This window comes from Ambystoma mexicanum, chromosome 11 (assembly GCF_040938575.1).
Source record: "Ambystoma mexicanum isolate Mex_15411 chromosome 11, UKY_AmexF1_1, whole genome shotgun sequence".
Classification (NCBI taxonomy): domain Eukaryota; kingdom Metazoa; phylum Chordata; class Amphibia; order Caudata; family Ambystomatidae; genus Ambystoma; species Ambystoma mexicanum.
This window is the reverse complement of record NC_090934.1, coordinates 833,963,518-833,971,442: the sequence shown is the minus strand read 5'-3', so window position 1 is coordinate 833,971,442 and position 7,925 is coordinate 833,963,518.

The following is a 7,925-nucleotide window of genomic DNA, read 5'->3' as shown; positions in this document are numbered from 1 at the left end:
TCTCAATAGGCCCGCTCGTAACGGACTTCCTCCTCACGATCAGCTGTTCCCTGGCAACAAAAACAGAATGAACAACCAGCTTAGATGAAACAACCTACACATAAAGACTCCTCCCCTATTGGACAGTATATCTGCCTGTCAAACGCCCAGAGACCACCTCCTGTCATTTATCCTTTTATTCTATTAGTGCTGTGACATTTGATGTTCTTCTAGACACCCTCCTGTATTACTTTCCTGACTTAACCCTTTCACAGGGAGGGATGCTGCAACACAACTATGGTGGAATACATCAGGGTGCTGACGCGGAATGTCAGGGGATTAAATACATATATGCGCAGAAACCAGGTGAAATCCTTTCTCAACAGGAGAAAAGTGTCTGTCGCACTATTGCAGGAGACACACCTAACACAAAAGGACATGATCATGAGACACTGGGGGTGGGGGACAATGCTACGGTGCTGCTTACTCCCAATAAGCCTGAGGCGTACTTACTTGGATAAACCCTACACTCCCTTTTAAACTAATGGAGGAGGTGAGGGACCCGGAGGGTAGATATCTGGTACTAAGAGGCTATATAGAACAGAGAGATGTATGCATAGTAAACTCCTACCTACCTAATCATGGACTCCTGTCACACCTCAACATGCTAGGTCCCAAGATAACCCCATATCGGGAATGTTTTTTCATATGGGGAGGTGACTTTAATTGTGTGCGGGACTGGGAACTTGATCGATCTCACCAACCGGTTATCCGAAATGAGGCCGCAATGGGGGCGTTAAACGCACTACTGGAGGCACTTGACCTGGTGGATGTGTGGAGAGAGCTGCATCCGGCTGTCAGAAACTACTCGTATTACTCCTTGCCGCACCACTTGTACACTACAAACGATTACGGATTTATGGCCAGAACAACTGGGATCCAAGCTAACTGCATACATTGAGAAAACTGTGGGCAGTGTTGAAAGGTGGGACACGATCTGGGAAGCCATGAAGGTGGTGGTGCGAGGCAAGACTATTGCTGGTGTGGGTGGCATCAGGCCCACATTACGGTTGGAACTAGAAAAACAGGAGAATGAAATAAAACAAATAGAAACACACATGTTGGGAACCAGGGAGGAAGAACTAGAACTGGTGCAGCTAAGAGATAGCTGCCGGGAAAAATGGGGAAGATTGTCAAGATTTGACTACTCGGCCAAAACCACTAGGGCACATGCAGAGGGAGACAGACCAGGTAGACTACTGGCGTGGCTGTGCAAGAGGGAACACCCAAAGCACCCGATTACTGAACTCAAAGATGGAACAGGAACAACACATAAGTCGCAACAGGCAATAAACAATATTTTTGGGGAATTTTATTTTATTCCCAGTTATATAAGCATGATCACCGGGTATCTGAGGAGGACATACTGAGCACACTTGAGGACATAGGTCTCTCCAAACTAGAACAGCACAAAGAGATGCGCTGGAACTAGAAATATCAGCCGAAGACATAACTGAGGCAATTAGATCCCAATACCTAAGCCAGGGAAACCAACTGACGAGTACGACTCGTACCGCCCACTGGCAATGTTAAACTATGGCATTAAGATACTGACCACAATACTAGCTAAGCGATTGAGCAAAGTAATAGGGGGACTGATTCATAATGACCAAAATGGCTTCATCCCAGGGCGTAGCACTGCACTGAATCTACGCAGATTGCAGCATGCGCTGGCACAAACAGCAAACTCCCGGGACCCAATACGCAATACTCTCCCTAGATGCAATTAAAGCATTCGACTCAATATACTGGGAATGGCTGGTGGCAACTTTGAGAGAGTTTGGCTTTGGGGAGCAGTTCATAAAATGGGTGCAAATACTATACACAGATCTAGTATCTAGGGTGAAAAGGGGTGGGCTGGTATCACCAATCTGGGAAATACTCTCTACCATCTCCAACCTGCTACTTCTAGGTGACTTCAATATCCACTTAGACTCCCCATGCACAGCAACCACCCTCTTCACTGACCTCTGTTCCTCACTATCCCTCTCCATTCTTCCCACTGGCCCAACCCATTCTGGTGGACACACACTAGGCGCCATCATCCACTCCAACCTCACTTTTTCTACTCCCCTGTTCACTCCTCTCTCCTGGTCTGACCACTCTCTCCTCACCTCCCACCTGGGTCCCTATGGCCCTGTGACAATTCCTCATAAAGCTCTGCCAACCTCGTTCACGAACATCCGACCGATTAAAAACGAGTGTCAGCTGCTGCCTTCTCTTCCACCTTCATGCCCCCTTGCCAGCCCAACACACTCTACCACTGATTCTGCCCTCAGCAATCTATCTATCCATTACCAACACCCTTGACATCCTTGCTCCAGTCATGAGGATCTGCCTGAAAGCTGTCTCCAAGCGCAACGCCTGGTACGACTCCGAACTTGCAGACCAAAAACGTAAGTGCAAGGCTGTAGATCGGAAGTGGCACACTTCAGTTTCATCCTCTGACAAACTGGCCTGCCGCCTACTCCAAAGCCACTACAGACTGTCTATCTGTTCCAGAAAAAGAGCCCACATCCAGGCACAAATACATGGCGCTTCCAACAACACGACTGAACTCTTCAAAATTTGCAGGGAACTTGCCAATTCGTCTGCAGTATCTTCTGCCCCTACTCCATCCCAGGACCTTTTCAATGCACTCGCCAATCAGTTCACTTCCAAAACCCATGACATACTGATCACCTTGCCATGCACACTCCCAACCCCCTGCCCCCTGCCTCACCTTATCACTCACCCTCCTCCTTCCTCCTTTGCCTCTGTCTCTCCGAAAGAAGTCACCAAAGTAGTCAACTTCATGAAGGTCTCTTCCAAACAGGTTTACCCTTGCTCATTCACGACCATCAAGGATAACATTTCCACTCTCGCCCCTGCTCTTGATGATCTCTGTAATCACTCTTTTGCCACTGGTTCTTTTCATCCTCCCTCAATCACTCTCTTTTGCGCCCCCTGCTTAAAAAAAACATCAGCAGATCCTTTCTGCCCAGCCAACTATCACCCCATCTCCATCACCCCCTTCCTGGGGAAACTGCTTGAGAAGTTGCCCCCCCCCCCAACTTAACTCCTACACTGAACTTTTTGACGGTCTTCATGACCATCAGTCTGGATTCCGAGCATCCAGAGGCACAGAATCTGCTCTCCTGAAGACCCGAGAAGAACTGCTTGCATCCCTTGATGCCAACTCCCCTGCTGTCCTCATCCTCCTTGATCTCTCTTCTGCATTTGACACAGTAAACCACTCCGTCCTCATAAAAAGGCTTTATAACATCCTTGGTATCTTGGAGCGTGCACTGGACTTGCTTACCTCCTTCCTAACTGATCACTCCTCCAAAGTCATACTGGGTTCCTTCTCCTCCCCTACTTCCTCCTCCACCTGTGGCGTCCCCCAGGGCTCCGTTCTTACCCCTTGGCTCTTTAACATCTAGCTTACTTTGCTTCCACGCCTCATCTTCTCCTTCTCCCCTAACTTCCAGTGCTATGTGGATGACACACAACCCTTCTTCAAACCTCCTACTGACTCCCTTGCACCCTCCTCCATCCCTGACTGCCTCTCTGCCTTCCAGGCCTGGTGCACTTCTAATGATCTCTGCCTCAATGTCAGCAAAACTGAGATCCTCCCTATTGGGACCCCTGTACCCTACTTCTTTCCTTCTCTCTGGCCTTCCTCCATGGATCCTCCCCCTGCTCCCTCCCCGGAAGCCAGGAATCTTGGCGTCATCTTCGACTCCTCTCTCTGCTTCCTCCCTCATACTCAGGACATTGCCAAGAAGTTCCACTTCCAGCTCTTCCTCCTGAAAGGTATTCTACATTTCCGCACCTTCCCTCAGAGACTCAATGTTACCCGGGCTCTGGTTCTCTCCAGGCTTGACTATTACAACAGCCTCCTCCTTAATCTACCTTTGTCCACTCTGCGACCCCTCCAGCTAATCCAGAATAGAGCAGAAAGACTTATCCTTGGCCTCAAGCCCAGGGACCGCATCTCTCCTGCCCTACAAAGTGTCCACTGGCTCCCGATTGCAGCGCAAATTAAATTCAAATCCCTCTGCATCATCCACAAGGCTGTCTGGGGCTGGGGCCACTCTATCTGCAACTCTTTCTGACCAAATACTCCCCCTTTAGACACCTACGTTCCTCTGGCACCAACTCCTTGCGTGTGAAGCGGTATGCTGAACAGAGAGCAGGTGGTTGTTCGCTTTCCTCAGCGGGCTACCTTCTTTGGAATAGCTTCCCCCTTCCTCTTCATTTTGAACAGGACCTCCTTAAGTTTCGGAAAATCCTCAAGGCCTTTGTTTTCCTTTACTCCCTCTCTCCCCTGCTAATCGCACAGTAGCTTGACTGAAGTGCAGGGCCGTTATGCATCCTTGGGACCCTGACTTCCCACTTCTTATCCTCTCAGCTTCTGTCCATACTTTGCACTTGCTTTGGCTCACCCTCCCCTTGGAGGGTGCAGTTACCCTTTCTTCATAGGACTTCACCTGCTGCTCACCATGAGCACCACAGCACCTATCCCCTACCACTCTCTCCTGCACTTGCACATTCTGAACACTCACAAGGCATAGTAGGTTCGTCTTCCCCTCCCCACTATCTTCTGTGGTTTTATTTAATAATTAATTATTTATTATTGTTGTAATTACATTTTCTTTCGTCACCTGTCCTCTTTCTGTTGTCCTGTGGAAACAGTATTTGCTTCCTGTATAAGTGCCTAACAAGTGAACAATAAATAAAATTAAATAAAAGCGCATCCTGATTGTAAATTTGGGGAGCATTTGTAAATGTCCAGAAACACTCCCTTATTTGCGCAAATGTGCAGAGGTAGAGCCATCTGAATGGGCACATATGAGATGCACCCATTCAGATGCCCTTAGTGTATTGGGCTGCTTTTTTTCTTGGCACAAGTGATGAGATGTGCTAGCACTTTTAATTATTTGCACCCAAAAAAGTTTTCAGAACATGGCCCTTTGTTTCTTTTAAAAATTGTTGTTTTTGCAAAGTCATTTTGGCTGGTGTTTTTTTGTCAGAAACGGCTTTTTGTGCTCTTTTTTAAAACCTGCCGTTTTTGTGGCATTTTGCGGGATTGCCAAATCCCTATAAACTGGAGGGTCTATCTTTGGCAATCTGGTATGTGTTAGGCGAAACGTGTGATTCTCAGCTGAGGGCATATTAGGAGAATCACAGGGAGAATTTCGCTGTAGGTTAGGCACGAGCGAGCAAACTCTTAATGTATATATTTTGGTGGCCAAGTATTATTTGTAAAAGCCACGATTTGTTTGGCTTTTATGGATCTCTCTCCACTGCCTCTAATATGGTGAATAGAACTAGGTTCTCCCCTTTTTTTATTTAATTTTTTTATTTAAGCTTTTAGCTTGCACATGGCATACTTTTAGTAATTCCACAAAATGTACATTTCCATATCATACAAAATATAAAGAACTTCATAACTAACATTTAGATAAAATACACAATTTAAAAAATCACCTAAAAACCACCATATTCAAAAGAATTCGCCAATTATAATAGCCTTGAGTCTTATGCTAATAGTTGATTTAAAAATCTTGTCTTTCCTAAAGAGAGACTCAGATGTTGTCCACTAAATATAACTGCATCTGGCATAAAATATCTATACTGCTCTATGAACCTATCAAAGTAGCTGCTTCTTCTCTCATGCCAGGCTTGCACAGTCCACCCGAAGATGTCTTATAGCCTCTAATACCCACGGATTCCTACAACATTTGCCCTGAAACCCCAAACTTCCCTTCTCGGCAAAAGGTTAAAACAGTCTCATAAATGCTCTTCTAAAATTCACATCTGGGTACTTCAATAAGTATTTCGGCAACTGATTTATTTTTAAAATTACAAAAAACTATAAGTACTACATTGGTCCAGTGTCGTAATCCAGTCGCTCATCCACACTTTCTTTTTCACTTCATGTCAGTCTCCCTCAACACTTCAGGGCGTTTATCCTTCCATTTTGACAAAATCTCATCTTTCCCAGCCTGTAAGGCCAGTGTTGGGAAAAAGGTAGAGTCATCAGCCAGCAAATATCTGCTACAGAAGATCAGACATTTCCAGTTCACCATGACCTACATAGACAGCAGTCCCGGCTCATAAGGGATTATTTGTATCAGTGTAACATAAGAAAGTCCTAATACTTTCTTCCAAAAGAGGCCCTCAAGCACATTCCATTTAACTTTTGAGGTGCATAGCAGAGTATCAGCTCCATAGGATATTCATAAAATGGAAGCACTGGAAGCAAGGTAAATTTACCATATTTCCATAATATCAGAAGCCCCTGCTTGACTAATGACACCACCTTCAGTCATAACAACACAATGTTCTTTACCTCTCTAGCTTCGTTATTATAGTTGAAACCCAGATAACGATAAAGATTGACTCTCACCATTGGGATGCCAGAGAGAGACCAATTGAAGGTTTCTTTTTTCTTAATTCTCAGAGTCTTAATCACCATTATGTTAGATTTTACAACATGTACAGTCAAGTTATTACGCAAGGCATAACCTTCTAAAGCCCTTAGCGATCTTTGCAACCCAATAGGGGTCTGATCGAGTAGCACTAGATCATCTGCGTAAAACAACCAATAGATCTCCTGGCCCATAATTCTATGTGGGTATGCCTTGGTGGCGATCCTAGCGTCTTTTAAGTCTGAGACAAATAAGTTGAACAAGGCAGGGCCGAGGACACAGCTCTGCTTAGGTTCTATATAAGTAAGGACTCTTTTGGATAATTTACCTTGCTGGTTGAGTCTTACATGTAAGGATGTGTTAGTATAGCGTTTTATAATAATTTCTAACAGTCCTGACAGGCAGCCCCAGGTTTTCAACTTTGTCCAGAGGAGGGACCTGTGTGTGCTGTCAAAACTGCAAAGTCCGTGAACGCTAAGTAAATCGACGGGTCTACTGTCACTGCCTTCTTTTTCAAACAGTTTAATATGAAACCATTCAGGGCGGTACTCACTCCTCTTACAATGTCAAGACAATGAAGGGGAAGGGCATTGACACCCTCTCTCGAACCACAGAAGCCGAATGGAATCGACCCTCCCACTGTGGTTGGCACGGGTTCCTGATGTTAGAGGCACATATAACCACGAGGCAGCCAATGGGGGGATGAGGTTGTGGACAGGGAGAGGGAAGTAGGGAACCTGGAAAGAGGGTTAGGGTAACGAGATTGGGTGGGTAATTTAAGTAAACAACCTTGATACCTAGCAATTTATACCTGACCAACCTGACCTGTTTCTTGACCTGACATGGAATCGTATCCATGATTGGCTCCTAACTTCAACACCCTAACTCTTACATGTGTAAAAGAACATGGAATTGCATAGGCACACAGTACTTGGGTTTCACATACCTCCTTTTGGAGTCAAATAAACATGCAGTCATGAACAAAAGCACACATGCAACGAGCAGCAAAATGAGACCAACATCAGAAACTAGTCCACTTAATGCACAAACTCATGACTTGAACATGGAAGTTAAATGACACAAAAAGAAGGAATTATTTCCCCCAAGGACAACACAACTCAGAGCATGGACTTGGCAGCGAAACTTGTGGTGGACCACTTTGCCTGGTAGGCAAAGCATGAAATGGAAAAACAAAGGTAACACAAAGTATTTCACACAGACTGGTCCTTTTCCCTGAACCTGCTCGTTCTGTTTTCAAAACGTGTTTCAACTTCATACGTGCACACTGCAACCCACTAGTTGCCTCGTTCAAAATAACTTTCCATAATTCACTATGAATAGTGTTTAAATGCCAAAAACAATATGCACCAGCAAGTGTTTGTTTAATCGCCCCACATGCTTTTTGAAATGTTAAACATGGTGCAACTGCGGCGCGTGTACTTACCTGAGGGCCAGGAGCCCTGTGAGCCA